This window comes from Rhinoderma darwinii, chromosome 11, assembly GCF_050947455.1.
Source record: "Rhinoderma darwinii isolate aRhiDar2 chromosome 11, aRhiDar2.hap1, whole genome shotgun sequence".
Taxonomy (NCBI): domain Eukaryota; kingdom Metazoa; phylum Chordata; class Amphibia; order Anura; family Rhinodermatidae; genus Rhinoderma; species Rhinoderma darwinii.
In genome coordinates, this window is record NC_134697.1 from 87,031,106 (window position 1) to 87,045,186 (window position 14,081).

At 45.2% G+C, this 14,081-nt stretch overlaps 1 pseudogene; it reads left to right on the plus strand.

Annotated features, from left to right (window-relative positions):
- Positions 1–599: 599 nt before the first annotated feature.
- LOC142663798 (histone H4-like) lies at positions 600–910 on the plus strand (annotated as a pseudogene).
- Positions 911–14,081: the final 13,171 nt, after the last annotated feature.

Here is a 14,081-nt window from a genome sequence, read left to right on the forward strand (position 1 = left end):
GACTGACTCATTCACCGCTCCGTTTCCTCGCGGCGTTCCGTGGGCTATTGCCCCTTCCCTTGCGTGTTCCCTGTTTGTACTCCCTTGCACTTAGACAGCGTAGGGACCGCCGCCAAGTTGTACCCCGTCGCCTAGGGCGGGTCGTTGCAAGTAGGCAGGGACAGTACGGTGGGTAGATTAGGGCTCACTTGTTCCCTTCACCTCCTTCCTGCCATTACACATACAAAACACCATAGTCTGCTCCGCCTGTACTACAATAACTTGACAGACAACACACTGCAGTCTGCTTCACCTGTATTACAATTACACGACATAGACTCAAGACACCAGAGTCTTCTTCACCTGGATTACAGGGTAACTGAACGTTCAAATAAATTCTGACAGGTGATAGTGATGGCAGTGCTCCGACCCCCAAACTTCTGAAACCCCGCCCGATCGCTAAGCCAATCAGCGGGAGGGATTGGTAATGTGAATTTGCTGAGAGAAACGCCCTGGTAGTGACATGAATAACAGTTCTCTCTCTGGTCCACGCAAGGTCTATATAAAGACGCACCCCGCGGTTGTCGGTACAATAGTTCTCTTTAGCTCCAGCTTACAGGATGTCTGGTCGTGGTAAAGGAGAAAAGGACTCGGAAAGGGCGGTGCTAAGCGGCACAGGAAGGTGCTCCGTGATAACATCCAGGGCATCACCAAGCCTGCAATCTGCCGTCTAGCTCGTAGGGGAGGCATCAAACGCATCTCCGGTCTCATCTATGAAGAGACTCGCGGCATCCTGAAAGTTTTCCTGGAGAACGTTATCCGTGACGCCGTCACCTACACCGAGCACGCTAAGAGGAAGACTGTCACCGCTATGGACGTGGTGTACGCACTCAAACGCCAGGGCCGCACACTCTACGGCTTCGGAGGTTAAATCCGCTCCAGGGGGACCGAATTGTGACAAACCTCTTGAGAGCAGCAGATAGAGTTGTTGACATGGATGACTGGAGTAGTCAGGGTCTTCCCCAGAGCAGAGTCCCGGGCAGAGCGCTAGTATCTGCTCTGCTCCGGGACTCTGTGGAATCCCCTGCCATCGCTGTCCATATATGGACAGTGTTGTCAGGGTCTTCCCCAGAGCGGAGTCCCTGGCAAAGCGCTAGTATAGGCTCTGCTCCGGGACACTGTGGAATACCCTGACATCGCTGTCCACATATGGGCAGCGATGTCTAGGGCTTCCCCAGAGCTGGACAGTGCCTGGGACTCCAGCTGTGCTTCTGACATCAGAGTGCTAGAAGCGGCTCCGCTCCGGGACTCCAATTGTGGGCAAGCCCCTGACATCACTGTCCATATATGGCACTGTGACAGCATCTATTGGCAGTATCTACAGAGGGCACTGTGGCTGCATCTACAGAGGGCACTGAGGCAGCATATACAGAGGGCACTGAGGCAGCATCTACAGAGGGCATTGTGGCCTTATCTGTAGGTGGGTGTGTGGCAGTATCTACAGAGGGCACTGTGGCAGTATCTACATATGGCACTGTGGCAGTATCCATAGGTGGGTGTGTGGGAGAATCTACAGAGGGCACTGTAGCAATATCTATAGGTGGGTGTCTGGCAGCATCTACAGAGGGCACTGTGGCAATATCTATAGGTGGGTGTCTGGCAGCATCTACAGAGGGCTCTGTGGCACTCTCTTAAGGGGCTGCCCAATCTTGACATTTGTGTGTCTGCCAAACGCTGTCAACTGGGCCGCCAGACTGCATTTAGCGACACTTAAACTGGATTGTTTAAATGCGCCCCGTCAACTTCAAATTTTTTCTATATGTGGCCAACTTACCCGGCCGAGTTTGAGACCCCTGATATATGCCTTAGGCTCCATGCACACGACCGTGCCCATAGGCCGCGGACAGCCGTCCGTAATTATGGGCCGTGCTCCAAATATAAAGCATAGGAGCACAATCCGTAGAATAAAAAAATAGGACATGTCCTATTTTTTCCGTCCGGTTTCTACGGCATGGACACCCTACCATAGACATACGGGAAGGTGTCCGTCGGCCATAGAAATAAATGGACCCGTAATTACGGGCGATTTTACGGTCGTGTGCATGGGGCCTCATAGTCACTCCAATGATACTTATTCCAATAAAAAATTTATACTGGAAACATTACCAGACATTTAACTACGTTAAGTGGACACAAAGTCCATGAGACCTTGGCAGGACATCTAATTTTATCTCCAAATTATAAACCAGAAAATAACTTATTGTCCTCTCACACGGTCCGACGTGGGCTGTGGAAATGAGCGCCGATCAACGAGACAACTCTTTGATCGGCGCTCGTTTGCTCCTTTCACAAGGACCTATGTATGGGGACGAGCGCTCCCTACTACGATCACTCGTCCCCATACATTATTATGTCGGCAACACGTTGTTGCTTTCACAGGGAGTCGTGCTGCCGGTAACGATAATATTTTCTGCAGCATAAACAATACGATGAGACAATCGAGCGTTTGCTCGTTCATCAGCTGATCGTGCCCTGATTACACAGGTCAATGATCGGGAACGTTCTGTAAACACTCATTTGCCCGATAATTGGCCGGTGTAAAGGGTCCTTTAGATCAGGATTCTCAAGACAACCATTATTGAACCATACAATATCCATTTAGATGACCCAGATACATGATGGTAGCTACGCCAAATGTCAAAAAGTATTGGGGGAGATTTACAAAGTTTTAGGCCCCATGCACACGTCCGTGCCCGTAATGATGGCCCGCGATTATACGGGAGCACGGCCCATAAAACTCAAACGAACAGACATGTTCCATAATTTTCGGAACATTTCTACGGCACGGACACCCATTAGTAGCGATACTGAAAGGTGTCCGCGGCCAATAGAACTGAATGGGTCCGTAATTCCGCACCGTATTAGGGTCCGCAATTACGGACAGGTTTTTACGGTCGTGTGCATGGGGCTTTAGACGGTGCAGTCAGAAGATGCACCTAAATTTATCACAGTGCTGCCTGCTGTATGATAAATGTTGTGCGTCTTAGGCCTTGTGTATTTGACGCTTTTTTGATGCATTTTACGCATTGAAAAACGCGCTTCCCATTGACATCAATGGGAAAGCAGATTGTAGTGCATACTACACATTTTTTTACACGCGCCTTTTAAAAAAACGCTGTATAAAAAAAAAGCGTCAGGTCAATTCTTTGACGCGTAAAACAAGCCGAAAACGCGCATAATTCCCACAGTCAGTGGAAGTCCAAATTGCACAAAAAAGCACACAAAACGTGTCAAAAACGCCTGAATTTAAAAAAGCGCTTTACAAAAGGGATAGCGTTCTTTTTAGCGCCGTGTGAACAAAGCTTTAGGCCCCTTGCACACCGACACCTTTCAGTATATTGATGGATGTGTGTCCGGGCCGTAGAAATGATCCGCAAAATATAGACCATGTCCTATTCCTGTCCGCAATTACTGCATGGACTCGCTCATAGCAATCTATGGGCACTTCAGCAATTGCGAACAACTGCGGATATGTATCCGTAGCCGGCGGATCCGTATTTGCGGACAGTAAAATCTCTTCCGGTCGTGTACATGAGGCCTTACTAGACACTTTTCTCCTCCTTATACTGCCTTTGATTTGGCTTACGACAGAATTTCAAGCCTCACCGCCTTTTCGTTAAGCCCCATCACTTTTTCTGGCCCTTTTTTTTTTTTTTTTTTTAAGGCCGAGTTCCCACGGGTCGGATACGCTGCATAAAAATCACGCAGCGGAGCTCCCTCGCAGCCAGCTGAATCTGCACTGTATCGCCGCCATCCTGCTTCACACCCGGGCATCGGCACCTCTCTGGACTACGGAGGGTCTGGTGCATCTCAGGAGCTCGCCATTTCTCCTCCCCGGAGCCTTGGGCGGTGTAACACCGAATCGGACCCAGCCGTGGTCTTGGGCGACACACACGCGGGCTGTCAGGAACGCCGGGGCCTGCGACGCAGAGATAACTGGGGGCATGGTTCTCACCGCTATACACACCACTGGGATTAGGCTGGGCACGCAGCTTGCTGGGACCGCTGGGGTGCAGCCGGTTGTTTCGTAATCTGACCTGGATCCAACTTCGTGACACGGGATGAGTACCCAACCTACACACACTTCTGACACATATCACACTTCTTCCCATATCCGATTCCTCTCCTGGAATGTGGATGGCTTGAATACACCCTTGAAGAAGAAGAAGAAGAAGAAGAAGAAGAAGAAGGTGCTTAATCACCTTAAACGGCACTCACCTGATATTCTCTTTTTACAGGAGACTCATTGGAGATCGGGCACATAGAGCAGATTGATGGCCCCCTGGTTATCGGATTGTTACTCAGCATCGCATTCTTCCTCTTCCAGGGGGGTGGCGATCCTTTTTAGAAAGGGCTTGCGCTACACACTGGAAAGTTCAATCAGTGACACACAGGGTAGATACCTAATTTTACATGTAAAGATAGCGGATGTCCCTTATTTGTTGGTTAACATCTATGCTCCCAATCATGACCAGCAGGAATTTTATCCAGAAATTCTTCAACTAATATTGGGTCTCCCTAGACATAGCCTAATTATCGGGGGCGATTTCAACTTGGTGCAATGTCCCGCCGTGGATAGGTCCCCTCCTGCCCCTCAGTCTCAAGCTGCTGCTTCCTCTCATGCTCTCTTCATGGATTCGCTCACTATATGCGATCCCTGGAGGGTGCTGGATGAGGGTGCGTGAGAATACACATCACTCAGTTGCTCATAATTCATTCTCGCGCATAGATTATTTTCCAATATCAACGTCCTTGTTCGACTCCCACTCTTCCTCCCAGATTCACCCCATCACCATATCCGACCATGCTCCGATCACTATGACACTATCAATCTCACACTCCTCACCAAAAACTAGAATATGGCGGTTTCCCGCTTACTTGGCAGAATCTGAGGAATTCAAACAATATCTCTGCCTGCACCGGGCAACTATCTGGATGATAACTCCCCCCAGGTGGACACTATTCCACTCTTGTGGGCGACGTCCAAGGCAGTGATGAGCGGGCATATTATTCTCGTAAGCGGAGAATACGGAAAGCCCATTTTGATGCCCTATACAAGGATCTACTAGTGACCCAAAGAACCTATATAGATGATTCCACCCCACTCAACCAGATTTACCAAACTGCAAAACATTTGTTAGACGCTTTTATCCATACTGAATCACATTGGCAGGTTAGATCCACGGATAACAGATTTTATAGATGGGGGAATAAAACCGGTAAGCTACTCACGACCCTCGCGAAACAAAAGCATCCCTACAAGCCTATTTTGTCCCTACGTAATCCCCTTACAGGAATTGTCTCTGCTATTTCCATTGAGTCAGTAAACATTTTTACCGCTTACTATGAAGATCTTTATAGAGCGGCCCCGGCCTCTCCCCCAGACATAAACTACTTTCTGGACACGGTTGAATTGCCCTCCCTCTCTGTAGAGCAACAAGCTTTATTGAATGCAGAGATACAGGAGGATGAGGTGAGGCGAGTTATTTCGACAACCTTTAATGGGAAGACTCCGGGTCCAGATGGATTTTCATCGGAATACTATAAAATCTTGGCGCCGCAGCCGATTCCTGTTTTGAATAATTTATATACACTGCATTCCAAATTATTATGCAAAAGTTTTTTTTCGCTGATTTTCCAAAATAGTCGATGCAAATGACAGTCAGTATAATCTTCAAGCCATCAACCGTTGGAGTATAATGCTAATTTTATTGAACAAATCTCCTAATTATAATAGATTTTTTTTAGAAGTAAAAAACTCAAAATGCTTCACATTCTTATGCACAACAGAGATCAAAACATTTTAATGGTTGTAAAGAGAACTAAAATGGTAATTTGTTGAATTTGCAGCATCAGGAGGTCATATTTACAGAAATCACAAGCTCTTTCAATAAAAAAAAAAAAAATAACTTAGCAGGCCAAGTTACATGGTAACATAGGACCCCTTCTCTGATATCACCTTCACAATTCTTGCATCTATTGAATTTGGGAGTATTTGGACAGTTTCTACTTGAATATCTTTGCAGGATGTCAGAATAGCCCCCCAGAGCTTCTGTTTTGATGTGAACTGCCTCCCACCCTCATAGATATTTTGCTTGAGTATGCTCCAAAGGTTCTCAATAGGGTTGAGGTCAGGGGAACATGGGGGCCACACCATGAGTTTCTCTCCTTTTATGCCCATAGCAGCCAATGACACAGAGCTATTCTTTGCAGCATGAGATGGTGCATTGTCATGCATGAAGATAATTTTTCTACGGAAGGCACGTTTCTTCTTTTTGTACCACGGAAGAAAGTGGTCAGTCATAAACTCTACGTACTTTGCAGAGGTCATTTTCACACCGTCAGGGACCCTAAAGGGGCCTACCAGCTCTCTCTCTCCATGATTCCAGCCCAAAACATGACTCCACCACCTCTTTACTGACGTCGCAGCCTTGTTGGGACATGGTGGCCATTCACCAACCATCCACTACTCCATCCATCTGGACCATCCAGGGTTGCACGGCACTCATCAGTAAACAACACGGTTTGAAAATTAGTCTTCATGTATTTCTGAGCCCACTGCCACCGTTTCTGCTTGTGAGCATTGTTTAGGGGTGGCCGAATAATAGCTTTATGCACACTTGCAAACCTCTGGAGGATCCTATACCTTGAGGTTCGAGGGACTCCAGAGGCACCAGCGGCTTCAAATACCAGTTTGCTGCTTTGCAATGGCATTTTAGCAGCTGCTCTCCTAATCCTATTAATTTGTCTGGCAGAAACCTTCCTCATTATGCCTTTATCTGAACGAACCCGTCTGTGCTCTGAATCAGCCACAAATCTTTTCACAGTACGATGATCATGCTTAAAGAGGCTCTGTCACCAGATTTTCAAACCCCTATCTCCTATTGCAGCAGATCGGCGCTGCAATGTAGATAACAGTAACGTGTTTTTGTTTTTTTTCAAAAACGAGCATTTTTGGCCAAGTTATGACCATTTTTATATTTATGCAAATGAGCCTTTCTTATGTACAACTGGGCGTGTTTAAAGTTATGTCCAACTGGGCGTGTATTGTGTGTGTACATCTGGTCGTTTTTACTTGTTTTACTAGCTGGGCGTTGTGAATAGAAGTGTATGATGCTGACGAATCAGCATCATCCACTTCTCTTCGTTACCACCCAGCTTCTGGCAGTGCACAGACACACAGCGTGTCCTCGCGAGATCACGCTGTGACGTCACTCACTTCCTTCAACAGGAACTTCATTGCGTCGGATGAGCGAGGACACGCTGTGTGTCTGTGAACTGCCAGAAGCTGGGTGGTAACGAAGAGAAGTGGATGATGCGTCAGCATCATACACTTCTATTCACAATGCCCAGCTAGTAAAACAAGTAAAAACGCCCAGATGTACACACACAATACACGCCCAGTTGGACATAACTTTAAACACGCCCAGTTGTACATAAGAAAGGCTCATTTGCATAAATATAAAAATGGTCATAACTTGGCCAAAAATGCTCGTTTAAAAAAAACAAAAACGTTACTGTTCTCTACATTGCAGCGCCGATCACCTGCAATAGGAGATAGGGGTTTGAAAATCTGGTGACAGAGCCTCTAAGTTTTCTTGAAATATCCAATGTTTTCATACCTTGTCCAAGGTATTGCGCTATTTCACACTTTTCGGCAGCAGAGAGATCCTTTTTCTTTCCCATATTGCTTGAAACCTGTGGCCTGCTTAATAATGTGGAACATCCTTCTTAAGTAGTTTTCCTTTGAGTGGGCACACCTGGCAAACTAATTATCACAGGTGTCTGAGATTGATTACAATGATCCAAAGAGCCCTAAGGCTGAGTTCACACGACCTATTTTCAGGTGTAAACGAGGCGTATTATGCCTCGTTTTACGCCTGAAAATAGGGCTACAATACGTCGGCAAACATCTGCCCATTCATTTGAATGGGTTTGCCGACGTATGGTGTGCAGACGACCTGTAATTTACGCGTCGTCGTTTGACAGCTGTCAAACGACGACGCGTAAATGGACTGCCTCGGCAAAGAAGTGCAGGGCACTTCTTTGCCACGTAATTTGAGCTGTTCTTCATTGAACTCAATGAAGCACAGCTCAAGATTTACGAGCGTCTCAGACGGCTCGCAAAATGCGAGGAGGAGCATTTACGTGTGAAACGAGGCAACTGTTAACAGTCTGTCTTTTCACACGTAAATGCCTCTCATCGTGTGAACATACCCTAAGACACAATACCATCCATGAGTTTAATTGAAAAACTAATAATTAAATGTTTATGACACGTAAATTCAATATGCATAATAATTTGGAACATGGTGTAATGACGCGTTTTTGCACTCCATGCCCATTGACCGTTTTAAACAGAATCGCGCACAGTGCTTTTACCCAAACCACATAAAGATCTTTCCCTGACTCAATCATACCGTCCTATCTCGTTACTTAACCACGACTACAAGCTGCTGGCCAGAATACTGGCGGATAGGTTGCAATGCTTCTTTCCTGATCTTCTGTCTAATTCTCAAACGGGTTTTACGCGTGGTAGGACTTGTATAAAAAATATCAGATCTGCGATAGCCGCTACGGTCGCGGCACAGGATCCCGCGCAGCCGGTGACTATGTTAATGAGTCTCGACGCTGAGAAAACATTTGATATGGTGGCATGGCCGTTTTTGGATGAGGTGCTGGTCCGTACAGGGGTGGGTTCTATTTTTACCGAATTCATCCAGTCCCTTCGAGTGGGGGCTGCGACCTGTGTGGCGGTCAATGGGCATAACTCTACCCCTATAGATATTTTTAGAAGCACCAAGCAGGGATACCCCCCCTGTCCCCCCTTCTGTTTAATCTTTCCATAGATCCCTTACTGCGTCACCTTTCTAAGACCTCAACTTTTCAGGGCCTTACTGTACAAGACCTGGAACTAAAAGCAGCCGCTTTTGCGGATATCATCCTGTTGGTTGTTACAGACCCCAAGCGGACACTAAACCCCCTTCTTGAAGAACTAGACCGGGTGGGCCGATTATCAGATACTATCTTAATAGGGACAAGACAGAGACAGTATTGTTGAGAGGGCCTTCTAAACCCCTTTGGGCGGTCGCCTTTCCATTTAGATGGAATACTCAGGCAATCAAATATTTAGGAGTCCAAATCTCCAGACACCCTGCTAAACTCTACAGACTTAATATTACACGTTATATAGAGGAATTAGAAAAGACTCTCTCAAAATTGGAAACACTTCACCCTTTCATACCTAGGGAAGGCCAATCTTCTTAAGATGACGGAGTTGCCTCGTCTCCTATATATTTTCCATACCCTCCCAATATATCTCACCCCTAAAGATGAAAAACGCATTAACTACTTATACAGGACATTTGTGTGGGGGATCCCGCATAGCTTACCAGATTTTACAACAACCAAGAGCCAATGGGGGCATTAATTTCCCCAACATTAGGCAGTATAACCTGGCGGTCTTGTTCCATTATGTCTCGGAAGGGCTTGGGAATAACTCTCATTATACCTCGTACACTCTGGATTGCAGATTGTTTTCTGGACGGGCTTTGTCGGTACTCCTGCACCTTCCATATGAGGGTTTAACTGTGGAGACTAGAGCTAACCCGCTACTTTTTGCCACTTGGAAAGCCTGGCAGAAAATCAGGCGCTATCACCAGCTTTCTCCTCTGTTGTCTCTCCACTTGCCATGAATCTGTAATACTCATTTTCAGGATGGTAATCCACGGGCAATTTTCCACAGGTGGCACACGTTTGGAATCACCTCCCTAAAACAGCTGGTACATAAGGACGAACGTCGGGCTCTTACACTTTCAGAACTCCGCTCTAAATATCCAGAGTTACCCGTAGATCACTTTAGTTTTCTTCAAGTCGACAGTTATATAAAAAAGGTTTTGCCGCAAATGCCAGACCTGGAATGGCATCCTTATTTGTTCCTAAAATTTACAAGTCCTAACTCGTCAAAGGGCCAAATATCTAGAAACTACCAATTCCTTCATGTTCCCCTTGATTACTCACAATCCCAGACTCCTCTAACTAAATGGCAGGGTGACGATCAGACTCTGACTCCTACCACGATACTGGCGGCTCTAGAGCAGGCACATAAACTTCTTCCCTCTGCACGTTTTCTGGAAATGCGACTTAAGATTGCCCACAGGTCGTATTTGACTCCAAGTGTGGGGTATAAGATTGGTATCTATGAATCGTCGTGTTGCTTCAAATGTCAAGCACGCACAGCCAATCTCTACCATTGTTTGTAGTCGTGCCCGCAAATTCGTACATTTTGGTCTCGCATACGCACATTCACTACTACTCACGTCACTAATTTTGTCCCTGATACGATACTGTGGGCGGTGTTTGGGTACATGAAGTTCACGGCTGTTCCCCCGGGGCACACAAATTGTTGCATTATGTGGCGGCGGCGGGGACGAAAGCCATATTACAAACCTGGCTTGCCAATCAGCCCCCACCTTTCAAATTATTCTTGGATAAATTATTCTATCTATTGAAAATGGACTGGGTGGAGGTCTCTCTCCATAAGGAATTACGAGTCCAACAGTTTTTTGAGACATGGGAAACAATCATTGCATTACTCCCACAAAACATTCAGATACAAATACGGAAATGCTTTGAACCAACGGTCTGGTTCCACGAACAGCTGCTCCTGGGGAATGCACCTGTGTAAGATATGGTCAGGATCCTGGTGGTTTTCTGGTGTGGGAGAGAGCCATGCTTCTTCTTCTTCTTCTTCATGTCCTTACTATTTCTCCCCTGTCCCCGTATAGATACGATGGGTTCTGTTGGGGTGGATGTGTGCGGTGGGCTGGTTCCCGCGGACGCCTCCATCCCTGATTTATGTTTTTCTTTTTAAAATTCAATTTACAACAAATTTGAGTTTTTCATCTGCTTTGTTTCCTTCATAAGCACAGCGAGATAAATATTGAAAGTTATTTTGTTTTCTTTTCTTCCCCCCCCCCCCTCCTTCTCTCCCTTCCCCTAATCCCCCCCATCTACTTATCCTGCTTGACCAGTTAAGTCCATCTCTTGATGATGTGTAATTTGTGTTTACTGGAAATCTAACTGATCCTCAGGACTGCTGATTGTATTACATTGTTCCCCCTCTCTTCTTTCCTTTTGTTTTCCCCACAAAATTGTTTGGAAAAAATGTTCAATAAAAAGAGGTTTAAAAAATAAATAAATCACGCAGCGTGTCCGACCTGGAACCCACAGTACATTTGGTCTGAAAAATCGCACCACATTACGGTCCAGTTTTTTCAACCGAATTTCCGCTGCAGAAGAAAGCGCTCATACTTACCCCCTCCGTTTTCTCTGAGATAAGCCCGGCCTCCTACGATGACGTTGCAGGCTATGTGATGCTGCAGCCTCTGATTGGCTGCAGCGGTCACATGGGATGAAACGTCATCCCAGGAAACCGGACTGCAGGAAGAAGGAGAGCGTTCTGGGTATGATTTTTTGTTTTTGTTTTCCGTAGTTGTGATTTTTGCGGCGTAATCGCTGCGAATACACCGCAAAAGTCGCAACACTTGGCTTTCTGTTGCAGGATGTGCATCCCCAATGAATTCAATGGGGATAACCCGCAACGGAAAATCAAAGAAAACGCAGCATAAATTGACATGCTGCGGAATTAAATTCCGTACCACAGGTAAATTTATTAACGTTTACGCTGCGTTTTTATTCCGCAGCGTGGGCAGGAGATTTACTAAATCTCATCCTCTTTCCGCTACGAGGGGACCCGGCCAAAGTGTCGAGAGGTGCAAACATTTATTCGAAAATGAAAGGTGCCAAATTATGGCTCATCCTACAACAAATTGTAGGCGCAAGTACATTAGTTAATCTGCCCCATTCAATATATATTTTCACTAGAAGAAAAATAGAATACAAACCAGCGCAACCATAGGGCATTACCTACAAACAATAAAAATAAATGATGTAGAGATGAACTGCTCACCTGGTGATGTCGTGCTAGGAGCACGACACCCCTGAAGATGTAGATTTTGAAGTTGGTGGTTGAAGATGTCAAGAAAACTGCAAGCCGCGGGTTGTGCCGGAAACCATACTTTGGAGCGGTTGTAAATCGAATCGTGGAATAGTGAGAATCAAAACCAATGATGGTGTTGAAACTCAAAAAGATCCAACCCTAGAAGCGGCGCCGATTTCTAGGAGCGTGGTAGGCTGTTAATCCTTAGTGTAGCAAAAGGAAGCAGACATGGTATAAAATCACAAAGTCTTTCATAGAATACAGGCGGCGCGTTTCGGAGCCGAACCAGCTTCTTCCTCAGGCAGTATTAGAACACAAATGACTAGTAGGAGACAGTACATGTATTTATACTTGGAAATACCGGGAAAAACGGGACGTTAAGGGCAAAGCTTAGGGGGACACCTGTAACGAAACATTCATTTATTCATTGGTATGAAAACTAAATGAGGTATTGAAAAGCTGGGGTGGTGCTAGTATGTTGTGTTGTTTGGAGATTTTATGTGGTTTTGAATAGCTCGGTGATTCTAGATGACAGCGGGAGCCGATCTCTCTGCAGAGCCGACGGGTGAACATGCTGGACGGCAAAGCCGCGCAGCGGCACACAAACACGAAGGAGCGATCCAAGGTAAGAGATAAGGAAGGGGAAGTGAAGAGGACAAAAAAAGGGGATTGTGGTGTGTAATGTTAGATATCTAAATATCAACTGGCTCCTAGTAGCTGGAGTGACTTGTGGATGCGCTGGAACTGCGCATTCATTGGTTGCAAGCAAAGCTGGAGCGTCCATTGCAACTGTTACTAGGATGCAAGGGATGTCAGTGGGTAGAAGAGTCAAAAAAAGATTTCAACATAGAATTTAAATGTCAATATATAAAGATTCTCAATGTATCTAAAAAAGATATTTTGAAAACATTATTTTAAAATCATTCTTTAAAAAAAATGGCATCAAGCTCTAGTATATGTTATTATGAAATACATAGGCAAATATAAAAAAACTAAAAATATATTTGCATACACAATGATTTAGGGCAGATGTCATAGGAGTGAGGTTTTTACAATTAACAATGGTGTTTGGAATAATATTTGAATATTCCCCAAAAAAAAACAACTATGAAATAATGATAATATTGCCAATAGTAGAAGCAGTGACGGCAACAATATTAGGTAAACAACAAGGTAATAAAAATATGTAGATAAAAATAAAACTAGGGGAATATATGCGTAATTATCACAATATGTCCAGAAACCCACTTTAGAGGATAATAGCGTTCCTTTAGTTAACAGAGAATACACATACCAGAGCTTTTATACATTTTGTTTATATCAATGTATATAAATATATATAATACACATAGTATCTTATTTTTAAAAATAATTGGTGATAAGTAGGTAGTAATTAGTAGTGAATCTACCGGTATGTGCCCGTGGTAGTTGACAACATAATGAAAATATGATATTGAAATAGAAATATAGTATTTTAAAGAAAAAATTATATATATAGTGTGAGTTAGATTTCTCAAGTGGGCATTACAAAAAATATCTCCAAAACATCCATTATAGCCAATACAAACGAATACGTAAAAATTGCACCTGAGACAATGACTTTAAACAACAAGCCACCATCTTAAAGAAAGATTCAAACAAAAGGGATACCCAAATCACCTTCTCCCAGATGCATTGCCGTTGCTATGGCCTGGGATTCCAGAGCAATCCCACAGCCACAGTCCCGGGCAGAGCGCTACTAGCACTCTGCCTGGGACTCCTGCTCTGCTCCTGACATCACTGTCCATATATGGACAGTGATCATCAGGGGGAACCCCAGAGCCACAGTCCCAGGCAGAGCGCTACTAGCACTCTGCCATTTACTAGGCTACAGACTCCCAGGCAGAGTAGGGAGCTACCTACTCATAGTGACATGTCAGAAGTTTTGATCTGGGGTGGTCCAAGCACTAAGACCCCCACCGATCGCTAAAATAAAGCGGCAGAGAAGGACGCAGACACAGTTGAACTTAATACTGAAGCAGGGAACGATTAAGTCCCTGCT